We start from the raw sequence: 12,550 nt of genomic DNA, 5'->3' as shown, positions 1-12,550 counted from the left end.
TATTTCCACCTGAAAATTTTAGTTTAGAAGCTTTAGAGCCAGCTCCTGGGAAAGTGCAGCAGGAGGCGTGAGAAACAGGTGCAGCTCGGTACTGAGAGCTGTGGGGGAAGTGGGCGGACACGGGCATTACTGCTGGCTAAAGGCAATGGAATGAGAGCTGCTTCTGAAAAACCTGTTGCCGATACTCCAGATTCTGGTTCTCACGTCGATCACGACACCTGAATTGAGTTCAGGAAAGTGGCTTTCGGAAAGTCTTCTGTGATTTTCCTGAACTGCAGGTAATGATTACCTGTGAAGTAGTGTTTGGGAGTTATTGATTGAGAAGACCTGTACTCAAATAATTGTCCACTAATGGTCTATTACATGCCGGGCACTGTGCCTGGCACTTCATATATATGATCCCACTTAATACATAGAGCATTCCTATAAAGTGGGACTATAATTGTCATCCTCCCATAGACGGAAATGCCAAGTAGCTTGCCTAGGATGATATAGGAGCTGGCAAAAGTAGGATTACAGTTGTAACACAATAAACAATACACGGATAAACTTGTATGTACTCACGACGGTAAGCCGACTTTTGCCCACCCCTGTATAGCTACTGAGTGGTAGATCCAGGCTCCAAACCCACTAAGCCAGAGAGCAGCGCCTGTGCTCTCCTCCCACCGCTTCAGGGAGCACCTGAAGCTCTGTTGTACTCATGTCATCTTTTGGGTGAAAGCAGTCAGTAGTAGGCACCTCTTAAAATGTACAGGAGTTCTAAAATGAGTGTGTGGGAGTTATCTACCAGTAATTAAATCAGCGCAGATAACTTTATCAGCTTAGTATCTTTTCATCAAGCACCTTGTCCTTGACCCCAGCCCCAACCCCAAACCAGGGAAGTCAAGGGTTTTGAGGTAGGTGATAATAGCAGAATTAAAAAAACTTTTTTGTTGAAATATAAGACACAAAAAGCACACCAATCAGAGGTGTATGGTCCTTAAGAATATTATAAACATAAATAACCAAATAACATTACTAGTCCTCCAAAAGCAACCCTTGGACCCTGCTGCAATGTCTATCTCCTTCCTCTTCCCCAAAGGTAACTTCTATCCTGACTTCTAACACCATGATTAGTGTAGCTCTTTTGGAAGATCATATAAATGGAGTCGTACAGGTTGTATTATTTTGCTTGCCTTCTTTTACTCAGTAATTTGTTTTCCAGAATTATTTAGCATGGAGAGGCTAAATAGCCATCTCAGAGGGTGAATAAAGAAAAATTGAGCCCTAACCGGTTTGGCTCAGTGGATAGAGCGTCGGCCTGCGGACTCAAGGGCATGTACCTTGGTTGCGGGCACATACCCAGGGGGAGTGTGCAGGAGGCAGCTGATCGATGTTTCTAACTCTCTATCCCTCTCCCTTCCTCTCTGTAAAAAAATCAATAAAATATATATTTTTTAAAAGAAAAAAAAAGAAGAAAAATTGAATTTATTTAAGGAAAAGGGATTGGGGAATAGGGATACCCAAAGGGAAGGACTACATAGCACTGAGCCAAAGGGTATTGGGTCCAAAGGGTATTGGCAGCAAAAATACACCTAGGACAGTAAAACAAGGAAGGGCGTAGAAGAAGCAACAGGAGAGCCTAGACTGGGCTGCTTTGGCTCACTGGGAAGTCAGAGGAAAGAGGGCCTTGGAGACAGGTTCAGGGGGTTAGTCCAAGATGAGCTGCTACTGCCCATTGCTCCCCTGGTTGCAAGTCTCATGGGGTCCCTTTGGGAGTCGAATGACCCTTTTACAGGGGTCGCCTAAGACCATCGGAAAACACATATATAAGTACATATTGTTTTTGTGATTAATCACTATGCTTTAATTATGTTCAATTTGTAACAATGAAAATACATCCTGCATATCAGATATTTATATTATGATTCATAACAGTAGCAAAATTACAGTTATGAAGTAGCAATGAAAATAATTTTATGGTTGGGGGTCACCACAACATGAGGAACTGTATTAAAGGGTCGTGGCATTAGGAAGGTTGAGAACCACTGCCTTAGAGGTTAGGGGATATGTGCCTGTGTGGAAAGGAGAGGGGGAAGGGAATGGTACAGATATGCTCCTTAGAGGGAGAGCATGCACTGGGTTATTTGTCCTGAGTGTATTTATCTCTCTTTTTTTTAAAAAAATATATATATATTTATTGATTTCAGAGAGGAAGGGAGAGGGAGAGAGAGAGAGAAACATCAATGATGAGAAAGAATCGTTGATTGGCTGCTTCCTGCACGCCTCCTACAGGTATGTGCCCTTGACCAGAATTGAATCTGGGACCCTTCAGTCCACAGGCCGACACTCTATCCACTGAGCCAAACTGGCTAGGGCTATTTATCTCTCTCTGGCAGGTGGAAATCTTAGGGGAGATCTCAGGAGAGGGTCTTAATAGAATATGCATCAGCTTTCCAGGTGTGCTCTCTCAGTATCGTGGTCTCGGTTAGGATGAACTATCCTAAATCTCTCCTGCTTGGACATGTTTTCTGAAATATATATTGATATAAGCCTTTCCCATAGCTTGGCGTAGATGGCTTGTACTTGCAGAAGCAAGATAAGATGAATCCCCATTTACCTGACAGCCCTCTGCACTCTGCTCCCTTGATTCCCTTGACCAACTCATGCCCTCCCCTCTGCTGTGCACCCACACCCTCACCCTATATTGCATATTTCTACCCTATATTAGAGAACCTAACCACCCCCTCAGGGCTGACACTGACATACCAGTCTCAGCCCGCTGTGAAAAAATGTAATAAAATTTCTTAAACTCTCATAAGATCTCCTAGCCTGGCTCCTTTCAGTGAGGACCTCACAGTCTCCATTGATTGGCCAAGGCCAGGACAGGGGGTCATTAGTCAATGCAGCTGGTCCTGAGGTAGCCAGGGCCTCACTTGTCGTCTGGTTTTACTGCTTTTCTGGGCCTGGAGCTGAAATACAACGGAGGCCTAGATGTTATCTCCAGGGAGGAAAAGGTCAGAGGGTCTAAATTGCCTGATGAGCAATATGAAAGATCAGGGGTCCAAATCACATGGCCAGCGATATACTAGGGGAGGATAGGTTACCCTGGGGGCCAGGATCTTGTTTTCCCAGTTTTGCCCCTTGCATCTGGGGCTTTCTACCCTGGTGACTCTGTACCTGGCTCATCGTCCTTGCTCTGCTCATGTCGGTCTAACACTAAACAGTAATTTTGAGAGGCAGGGGGGTCAAAGATTAGAGACGAGTAAAACATTTGGTCTTTTAATTATTATTATATCTTTTAGCTCAGCATTTCTCATACCCCAAACAAGAGCCTTCAGACAAACCACCTGAGATTTTTATTAAAATGTAGACTCTGCCCGAAACTGGTTTGGCTCAGTGGATGGAGCGTCGGCCTGCGGACTGAAGGGTCCCGGGTTCAATTCCGGTCAGGGGCGTGTGCCTGGGTTGCGGGCACATCCCCAGTGGGAGATGTGCAGGAGGCAGCTGATCGATGTTTCTCTCTCATTGATGTTTCTAGCTCTCTATCTCTCTCCCTTCCTCTCTGTAATAAATCAATAAAATATATTTAAAAAAATAAAATAAAATGTAGACTCTGATTCAGTAGCTCTGGTGTGGGGCCTGAGAGTCTGCATTTCTAACAAGTTCCTAGGTAGCACTGAGGCTGCTGGTCTGAGGACCACACTTTGAGGTACAAGCACTATGCTCCATCAATAATTTGAAACTGTGCAGCAAGTGTTTAAAAAATCATTCAGTGACTGCAATATGTAATCATTTCAACAAAATAACACTAATGGAAAAGATTGTAATATGACTTCTACATCTCATAAAATTTAATTACTTTTGCCCTGGCCAGCGTGGATCAGGGGATAGAGCGTTGGCCTGCAGACTGAAGGGTCCCAGGTTCGATTCCGGCCAAGGGCACATGCCGGGGTTGCGGGCTCAGTCCCCAGTGGGGGGCATGCTGGAGGCAGCTGATCAATGATTCTCTCTCATCATTGATGTTTCTATCTCTCTCTCCTTCTCCCTTCCTCTCTGAAACCAATAAAGAAATATATTTTTTAAAAAAATTTGATTACTTTTTCTTAATGTGTTTCTGATGGATATTTTTCTATTTAAAGAATTAATAAAAATTAGTTTACCTTTTCACATAGATGTCAAACACGCATGGTAAAAAATTAAAAAGGTATAGAAAGGTATACAGTGAAAATAAGTTGCCTTGCTCTGGCCCCTCTGTTACTCTCTCCAGGAGCAACCACTGTTATTGATTTACTAGAGGCCCAGTGCAGGAAATTCGTACACTGGCGGGACCTAGGGGTGGGAGTGGGAGGGGGGGTCCCTCAACCTGGCCTGTGCCCTCTCACAGTCTGGGAGCCCTTGGGGGATGTCGGACATCCTTAGCGCTGCCACAGAGCCCAGCTTCTGGCTGAGCAGTGCTCCCCCTGTGGGAGTGCACTGACCACCAGGGGGCATCTCCTACATTGAGTGTCTGCCCCCTGGTGGTCAGTGCACATCATAGCAACCGGTCGTTCTGCCATTTGGTCGATTTGCATATTAGCTTTTTATTATGTAGGATGGTGAAGTTTTTAAGGAATATTTTACCCATATACTTATTTTTCTTTTCTTTTTCTTTTTTTAAAAATATATTCTATTGATTTTTTACAGAGAGGAAGGGAGAGAGATAGAGAGTTAGAAACATCGATGAGAGAGAAACATCCATCAGCTGCCTCCTGCACATCTCCCACTGGGGATATGCCCGCAACCCAGGTACATGCCCTTGATCGGAATCGAACCTGGGACCTTTCAGTCCGCAGGCCAACACTCTATCCACTGAGCCAAACCGATTTCGGCCTTATTTTTCTTTTATAAAAATTATTGTAGCCCAGCTGGCATGGCTCAGTGGTTGAGTGTCAACCTATGAACCAGGAGGTCAGGGTTCGATTCCCGGTCAGGGCACATGCCCAGATTGCGGGCTCCATCCTCAGTAGGGGGTGTGCAGGAGCAGCTGATCCATGATTCTCTCTCATAGTTGATGTTTCTATCTCTCTCTCCCTTCCTCTCTCTGAAATCAATAAAAATATTAAAAAATTTATTTGCATGCTCTTTTACCCCTTGTTCTTTTTATTAACAATACGTATCAGTAAATGGCTAATGGTCTATATTCTGGGTATTGTTCTAAGTACTTTCACTCCTTTAATCGTCACAACAACCCTGTGCCTTAGGTACCATTACTGTTTCATTTTATATATGCAATGCAAATCTAGTATACCCTACAGAGCCTCTACAATATGGAGATTTCCCCTAGCTGTACATATGCAGCTTTAAATATTAGGCAGTTTCTTTAACAAGTTCCCTATGAGTAGACATTAAATGAACGGTGTGAGTAAAGCGAAAGGAAGAGTCTAGTAAAGTTTGTAACTGGAGGATCTGGTGAACAAAGAAGTTATTAACCAGAACCTAGGGCACAGAGGGGAAAACTTCTAACCTCAGTTTTCTAAGAATGGAAAGACAGAATGGGAAAATAATATTTATTTCACAGTCCTGGCGCGTAGGCAAGTTATGTAAATGTTAGGCCCGCCTCTTCTTCCCCGAAGATGTCAGGATTATGTGCACTCTTACCCTTGAGGCGGTTTGCTTGAGGGCGCCTGATAAAGCGGCTTCTCCAAAGTGTGTTAGCCTAAATAAAAACAAAAACAGAAACGATCTGGGGCGCGAAGGGAGCAGCTGCGTGGGCCCTCCCGAAAACGCGGAGCGGTGGGGGGAGCCCCTGGACCATGAACTGGGTGAAAGGAATGTCACGCTCCCACCCAGACGGCGGTGCCTGAACTTGGCTCAAATCCGCTATAAAATCCTGGGAGGGACCCGCGGTTGCCGCCGGGGACGTTCTACCCACGGGATCGCCCCGGGGGGACTCCCACAGGGGTGACGGCTGGGGTCTCGGGAGGCTGGCGAGACTGCAGCCACTAGCCAACCGGCCACAGGCGGAGGCCGCTCGCAGGGTCACATGCGGGCGCGCTCCCCCCAGCCCGGGTAGAGGCCTCTTGGCGGCCGGCAGGACACAGCCCCTTTGTCCCCGCGGCGTGGAGGGGCCCAGCTGCGAGGTCCGAGAGGGAGCGGCTGGCGGCCGGCCCAGGGCACCCGCTGCGGCGGCGGCGGCGGCGGCGGCGGCGGCGGGAGGGGACGCTTCCCTGCCAGGGTGGGGTGAGCGACCTCCAGAGGTCTGCGGGCTCCCAGTGGGCCCTCCCATGGCCCAGAAAACATTCCACTGTCACCTAACAGGGCGCTGCTTTTGTTAAAGCCAAGTTTGTGTCTGTTGGAAGCAAAATGTCATTCACCAAGGAAGGACTGATTGGGCCAAAAGCAAGAGAAAAAGAACGGTGAGCTCCAGTTTTTACGCCCCGGGAGCTCACGCTTAGGGAAACAAAGCACCCCCAGTTTGTCCAGAAGAGCGAAGGAGCAGTCTAGGCAGTAGTTGCCAGGGAGGACAGGGAGGGGGAGAGCGAGGTGGGCGGCAGCCATCTATGCAGATTGGAGGCCTCAAGATGTCCCACCCAGATGGCTGGGGCTGTGGGAGTGCCACGTGGAAGAGAAGTCTGCACATGCTTACTGGGCAAAGACGTGAATGGAGAGGAGGAGGAAATTGCTCAAGCCAAAGACCACATCCAGTTCAACAAACAATTTTTCAATGTATTTTTACAGGCTGTGTTAGCAGTAGTCTTTCATTAAAATGAAACATTAAATTATGTATAATGTCATATGCAAATGGATGGACATCATAAATGAGGCCCTCGAAACATTTAAATCATCACTGTTAGGATATACTTTTGTCTATGCAAAAAGGTCCAAACTTACAGAGAATTTTTATGAGTTTGAGCCAAACTGATGACAATGCCAGGAAGCAAGATCTCAAATGCTCGTTTCTTTTACACATTTTTATTGTTTTTAATCTTCACCCGAGAATATTTTTTCCATTGATTTTTAGAGAGAGTGGAAGTTAGGGAGAGAGAGAGAGAGAGAGAGAGAGAGAGAGAGAGAGAGAGAGAGAAACCATCAATGTGAGAGACACATCGAGTGGTTGCCTCCTGCACTTACCCCACCTGATGGGGGATCAACCTGCAACCCAGGTATATGCCCTTCACCAGGAATTGAACCTGAGATGCTTCCATGTGAGGGCTGGTGCTCCAACCACTGAACATTTTAATTTTAATTTATTTAAAAATGTTTTTATTGATTTCAGAGAGGAAGGGAGAGGGAGAGAGAGGTAGAAACATCAATGATGAGGTATAATCATTGATCAGCTGCCTCCTGCATGTCTCCCACCCGGGATTGAGTCCACAACCTGGGCATGTGCTCTGACAGGGAATCAAACCCAAACCTTTTGGTGCACAGGATGACGCCCAACCAACTGACCCTCCTTGGCCAGGGCTCTTTTATACATTTGGAATTAAGATTATTATATGAAGGTGGGAGAAAGCAAGGCAGGGATTGGATCATTAACAAGATTATGTGCCCTCCTGAGAGTGGTTTGGTTGAGGGGGTCCGATAAAGAGGCATTTCAGAAGCCTAAACAAAACAAAAAACAATGGACATGAATTGCTTAATGCAAAGATAACCTTTCATTTAGGCAAGTTACAGGCCTGAGGTATGACTATCCACCATGACTGCCCTGTTAGAAATTTATGATGAAGTCACCCTTTGTGGCCGAAACCGGTTTGGCTCAGTGGATAGAGCATCGGCCTGCGGACTGAAAGGTCCCAAGTTCGATTCCGGGCAAGGGCATGTACCTGGGTTGCGGGCACATCCCCAGCGGGGGATGTGCAGGAGGCGGCTGATCGATGTTTCTCTCTCACCGATGTTTCTGACTCTCTATCTCTCTCCCTTCCTCTCTGTAAGAAATCAATAAAATATATTAAAAAAGAAAGAAAGAAAGAAAGAAATCACCCTTTGTGGTTACTTTTACAGCCCACACTTTATTTGTGACCTGAGGTATATTTAGTTCAATTACTGAAATTTATAGCTAAAAAAAAAAAAAGAGAGCCAGAATCATTTGTTACTTGCTCAGATGTCCATTGTAAATGCAGCAAGTATTTCTAGCACATCTTAAATTATCCTGAGTTGTAAACTTGGAGTGAAGAAAGGGTTTAATCTAATGGAAATTGAGCCCTGCAACGCACAGTAGTGTCTTCTAGAAATACACTGAATATTATTGGATCTGTGCAGCTTTCTTCCAATTCTATTATTTTGTTTAATCAGATTGTGGGTCCTTTTTTGATAACTGGAAACAATTGGGCATTATAATCATTGTTCCTAACACTCTGTTCAAGCATATACTACCAGGATTCTTCTTATACCTTTGTAAACTTTATTATTTTTAATCCAGAAACTTTAAAATATTTAACTTACTTAACAAACAATCTTTGGCTTTGTGTTTTTAAAAGACCTTTATAACCCTGGTTGGTGTAGCTCAGTTGGTTGGGTGTCGTCCTGTGCACCAAAAGGTTGCTGGTTTGATTCCTGGACAGGTCACATGCCCTAGTTGCAGGCTTGATCCCAGTAGGGGACATGCAGGAGGCAGCCAATCAATGTTTCACTCTCACATGGATCTTTCTCCCTCCCTCTCCCTTCCTCTCTCTAAAAGCAAATAAAAATATGGGGGAAAGAGCTTTAAATAGTAACATATTTAATGTACTTGACAATGGTATGGGGTAGAGACTATTATCCCATTTTTTCCGAGGAGGCACAGAAAAGCTAGGTAACTTTCCCTATGTTACCCACTCATAAGTGACAAAGCCTTCTGGTCTTAATTGATGCTGTAATTAGAAAATATTTCTAATGCTCAGAAAAGTTTTGAGATAAATAGAAAGCTTGGGTGTGTCTGCCACCAAGCTTACCAGTAAAAATCTCACTTTATTTCCATACTTGATTATTTGACTTTGATATTTTTCTTTGGTTGATTTCTCAGAAAGAACAGTAGTCTGAGTTTTTACAATATTCCTAGTTTCTCTATAGCATTTATTTATTTACTTGTTTGTTTATTATAATTTTTTCTTTTCTTAAGACTCAGGAGCAATCAGGGTATTGTAAATCCTGATTACGCAGACACTAATCATGAATAATGCAAACTCCAATCATCATGTTCTAATCTGTCCTCTAAAAGGAAGAACAGGTGCCTGGCTGGTGTAGCTCAGTTGGTTGAGTGTTGTCCCGTGCACCATGCAATGAAAGATTGCTGATTCGATTCCCCGTCAGGGCACATACTCGATTCCCAGTAGGGGGTGTGCAGGAGGCAGTCGATTGTTGTTCCACGCTCACATTGGTGTTCCTATCTCTCTAAAATCAATAAAAAGCCCTGGCTGGTTTGGCTCAGTGGATACAGCGTTAGCCTGCGGACTGAAAGGTCCTGGGTTCGATTCCAGTCAAGGGCACATGCCAGGGTTGTGGGCTTGATCCCTAGTGGGAGGCGTAGAGGAGGCAGACTATTCATGATTCTCTCATCATTGATGTTTCTATCTCTTTCTCTCCCTCGTTCTCTGAAATCAATAAAAATATATTTAAAAAATAGTAATAAAATATCGCCTGAACCCCCAAGAATATCTGACCAGCATCGCTTGTCAGAGGAACTTGACAATGTGCTGTGATGAGGGTTCATGCCTTCCTAGAGCAGGGGGGCCTTGTTAATCACCAAGCCAGCCATGGCGATGGGGCTATGCCTCACTTCAATGTGCTGGCTGATACCCGCTCTGGGCTGGTGCCTCTACACTAGGGGTCCTCAAACTATGGCCCCGGGGCCACATGCAAATACAAATATTGTATTTGTTCCCGTTTTGTTTTTTTACTTCAAAATAAGATATGTGCAGTGTGCACAGGAATTTGTTCATAGTTTTTTTTTAACTATAGTCCGGTCCTCCAACGGTCTGAGGGACAGTGAACTGGCCCCCTGTTTAAAAACTTTGAGGACCCCTGATCTACACCTTCGATCACCTCAGGTCCCTGCTGTTCAGCAGATGTTAAATTTTCCTGAGGAAAACAAGGAAAAAACCAATTGATTTGCAGAACTTTGGTCTCCATACTGATATTTACTCAAAAAAAACAAAAACAAAAACAAAACAAAAAAAACCTTGGCAAAGAGTAAAGGTGCCAGCGCTGGAAGGGAGTGGACGGAGCAGGAGGCCCTGCTGCTGCTGGAGGCCTGGAGATGTACACGGATTGGGACAAAGTGTCGGAGCACGTGGGCAGCCGACTCAGGACGAGTGCACCCTCCACTTCCTGCGGCCCCCCATTGAGGAGCCGCACCTGGAGAACTCCGATGCCTCCCTGCCGGTCCCCTTCAGCCAGTCAGGAAACCCATCATGCGCGGGTAGCCTTCCTGGCATCTGAGGTGGAGCTCCAGTGGCATCTGCTGCAGCTAAAGCGGCTTTGGGGGAGTTTTCTCGTCCGGGAGGAGGTGCCCCTGGAACTGGTTGACGCTCATGTCAAGAAGGTACAAGCAGCAGCTCGAGCCTCTGGGAAAGGGGATCCCACCTGCGGCCCGAGGAGCCGGGAAAGCGTGAAGGAGCTGAAGAGGAAAAAATGGAAACAGATGCTGATGGTCAGCAGCCTGAAAAGGCAGAAAACAAAGGGGAAAACGAAGCGGATGAAGGTGATACAGCCCAAGATGGAGACAATGAGAAGAACAGCGAGGAGGAACAGGATCGTGAAGTTAGTGAGGACGTCAAGTCAGAGGAAAAGGAGTCTGAAGAGAACAAGGAACTCACTGATACTTGTAAAGGAAGAGAAAGCGAAATTGGGAAGAAGAAAGTAGAACATGAGGTGACACGTAGCCACGGCCGCAGCAGCTGCTCTCCCCTCAGCAGCAACCAAAGCCGAGCACCTGGCTGCCGTGGAAGAGAAAGATCAAGCCCCTGTTCGCGCTGCTGGTTGAGACACAGGTGAAGAAACTAAAGATCAAACTCCGGCATTTCGAGGAGCTGGAGACGATCCTGGACAGAGAGAAAGAGGCTTTAGAGCAGCAGAGGCAGCAGCTGCTCACTGGACGCCAGAACTTCCGCAGGGAGCAGCTGAAATGCGGGAATTGCGAGCCCGCCGGCAAATGGAGCAGCAGCACGGGCAGAACCCTGCACAGGGCCACCAGCACGCGAGGGGCCGGGCCTGGCGCCGCTGGGAGCAGCAGGGCACCCCGCATGCTGCCTCACCAGCAGCCCCCGCCCTACCCTCTGATGCAGCAGCAGATACCGCCGCCCCACCCGCCCCAGCCAGGTCAGATTCCAGGCCCAGGTTCCGGGATGCCGGGGCAGCCCCCGCCAGGCCGCGTGATTCCCACGGTTGCAGCCAGCATCCCCTCCCCCACCCCCCACCCCCCCCCTCCCGCCCCTGCTGGGATGCCGCCATATGCCAGGAAGCATCCTAGGACCCCGGGTCACCCTCACGGCCCCCAACGGCATGTATCCCGGCCGCCTGCAGACCGAGTCCCTCTGCCTCCGGCTCCAGGGCGCCCCCCCCCGCCCCCCGCGCCCTGGCCTGGGGGCTGCTGGGAGCGCACGACCCCCGCCCGCCGCAGGGGATCATCAGACACATTCCTCAGCTTCCTGGTTTCTTTCAGGGTTTCCCTTCTCACAGGCCAAGCACGCGTCCCATCTCCCGCGCCCCATTCCGCTGGCCTCCCCGCTCCAGCCCCGGCCCCCTGGTGTGAGTCCTCCCCGGTGACGGTGTGCCCTGGGCATGCTAGTTGTGTCTGTGCTGGTGTGGGCATTCCGGGCTCTATCATTTCGGTTGTCCCGCGGTCTTGCTTTGTCTTACGCCTCTGTGGATAACGTTTTCTAATCATTTCTTTTTACTTCCTTCATTGCTTTAAGGGAGAGCATTCAAAGTTAATAGGAACCAAACTGGTGGTGGGCAGAGGGACAGACAGCAGGGACGGCCCTAAGGCATAGCTAGTGGCCTTATTCCTGCTTATCTGAGCTGAGAACGCGCTGATGGTGACGCCTCCGAGGCTTTGGCCGCCCAAAGAGGCGCCCGAATCAAAGGACCGGGAAGCCCCCCCCCCCCCCCCCCATGGGCTTTCTCTCTAGTGAGGACTCGCCGCGCCCTGCCCGCCCGGAGGGAGCACAGGCCGCGCCCTCCCCCCCCCCCCCCCCGGGCCACTGGGGTGACTGGCTGGGTTGCGGTGGGTGTTTCTGTTTGCCGAGGCAGCCTGAGCTTGGAGGGCTGGCCTGGGGGAGCCGGAGGGGCATCCCTTCGTCCCTGGGACCGGCCAGGAAGGTTCTGGGCCGAGGGCAACGCCACCCTGTGAACTAGCCCACTTGTTCACTGCTTGTGTGCATTCTTTTTCTCTTAGAAAAAAAGAAAACCTAAGAAAAAGGAAGTAGATGGTGCTGACATTTAGCTCATGACGAGGCTGGCCGGGGGCAGGTCCCCACGCCGCCTCTTGCAGCACCAGGGCGAGTGGACTTGAGTGAAGTGATGCTTTCGGGTTGGGATGGGCTCAGCAGGTGGGGCCTGTCGGGCCTCGTGCCTTCCCCTCCCGCTCTGAGATCCCACATTCCGGCGAGGA

At 48.1% G+C, this 12,550-nt stretch overlaps 1 non-coding gene and 1 pseudogene across 1 annotated transcript; one reads left to right on the top strand and one right to left on the bottom strand.

The window, feature by feature from the left end:
* The first annotated feature begins 8,695 nt into the window (after nucleotides 1-8,695).
* On the top strand, nucleotides 8,696-11,703 carry LOC132221623 (SWI/SNF complex subunit SMARCC1-like; annotated as a pseudogene).
* LOC132224393 (U8 small nucleolar RNA) lies at nucleotides 9,054-9,181 on the bottom strand. Its single transcript, XR_009450670.1, has one exon. It is a non-coding gene; the product is annotated as a U8 small nucleolar RNA (small nucleolar RNA).
* Nucleotides 11,704-12,550: the final 847 nt, after the last annotated feature.

This window comes from Myotis daubentonii, chromosome 1 (genome assembly GCF_963259705.1).
Source record: "Myotis daubentonii chromosome 1, mMyoDau2.1, whole genome shotgun sequence".
NCBI classification, from domain to species: domain Eukaryota; kingdom Metazoa; phylum Chordata; class Mammalia; order Chiroptera; family Vespertilionidae; genus Myotis; species Myotis daubentonii.
Note: the sequence above shows the minus strand (reverse complement) of the source record. Positions and strands in the feature narration are given on the sequence as shown.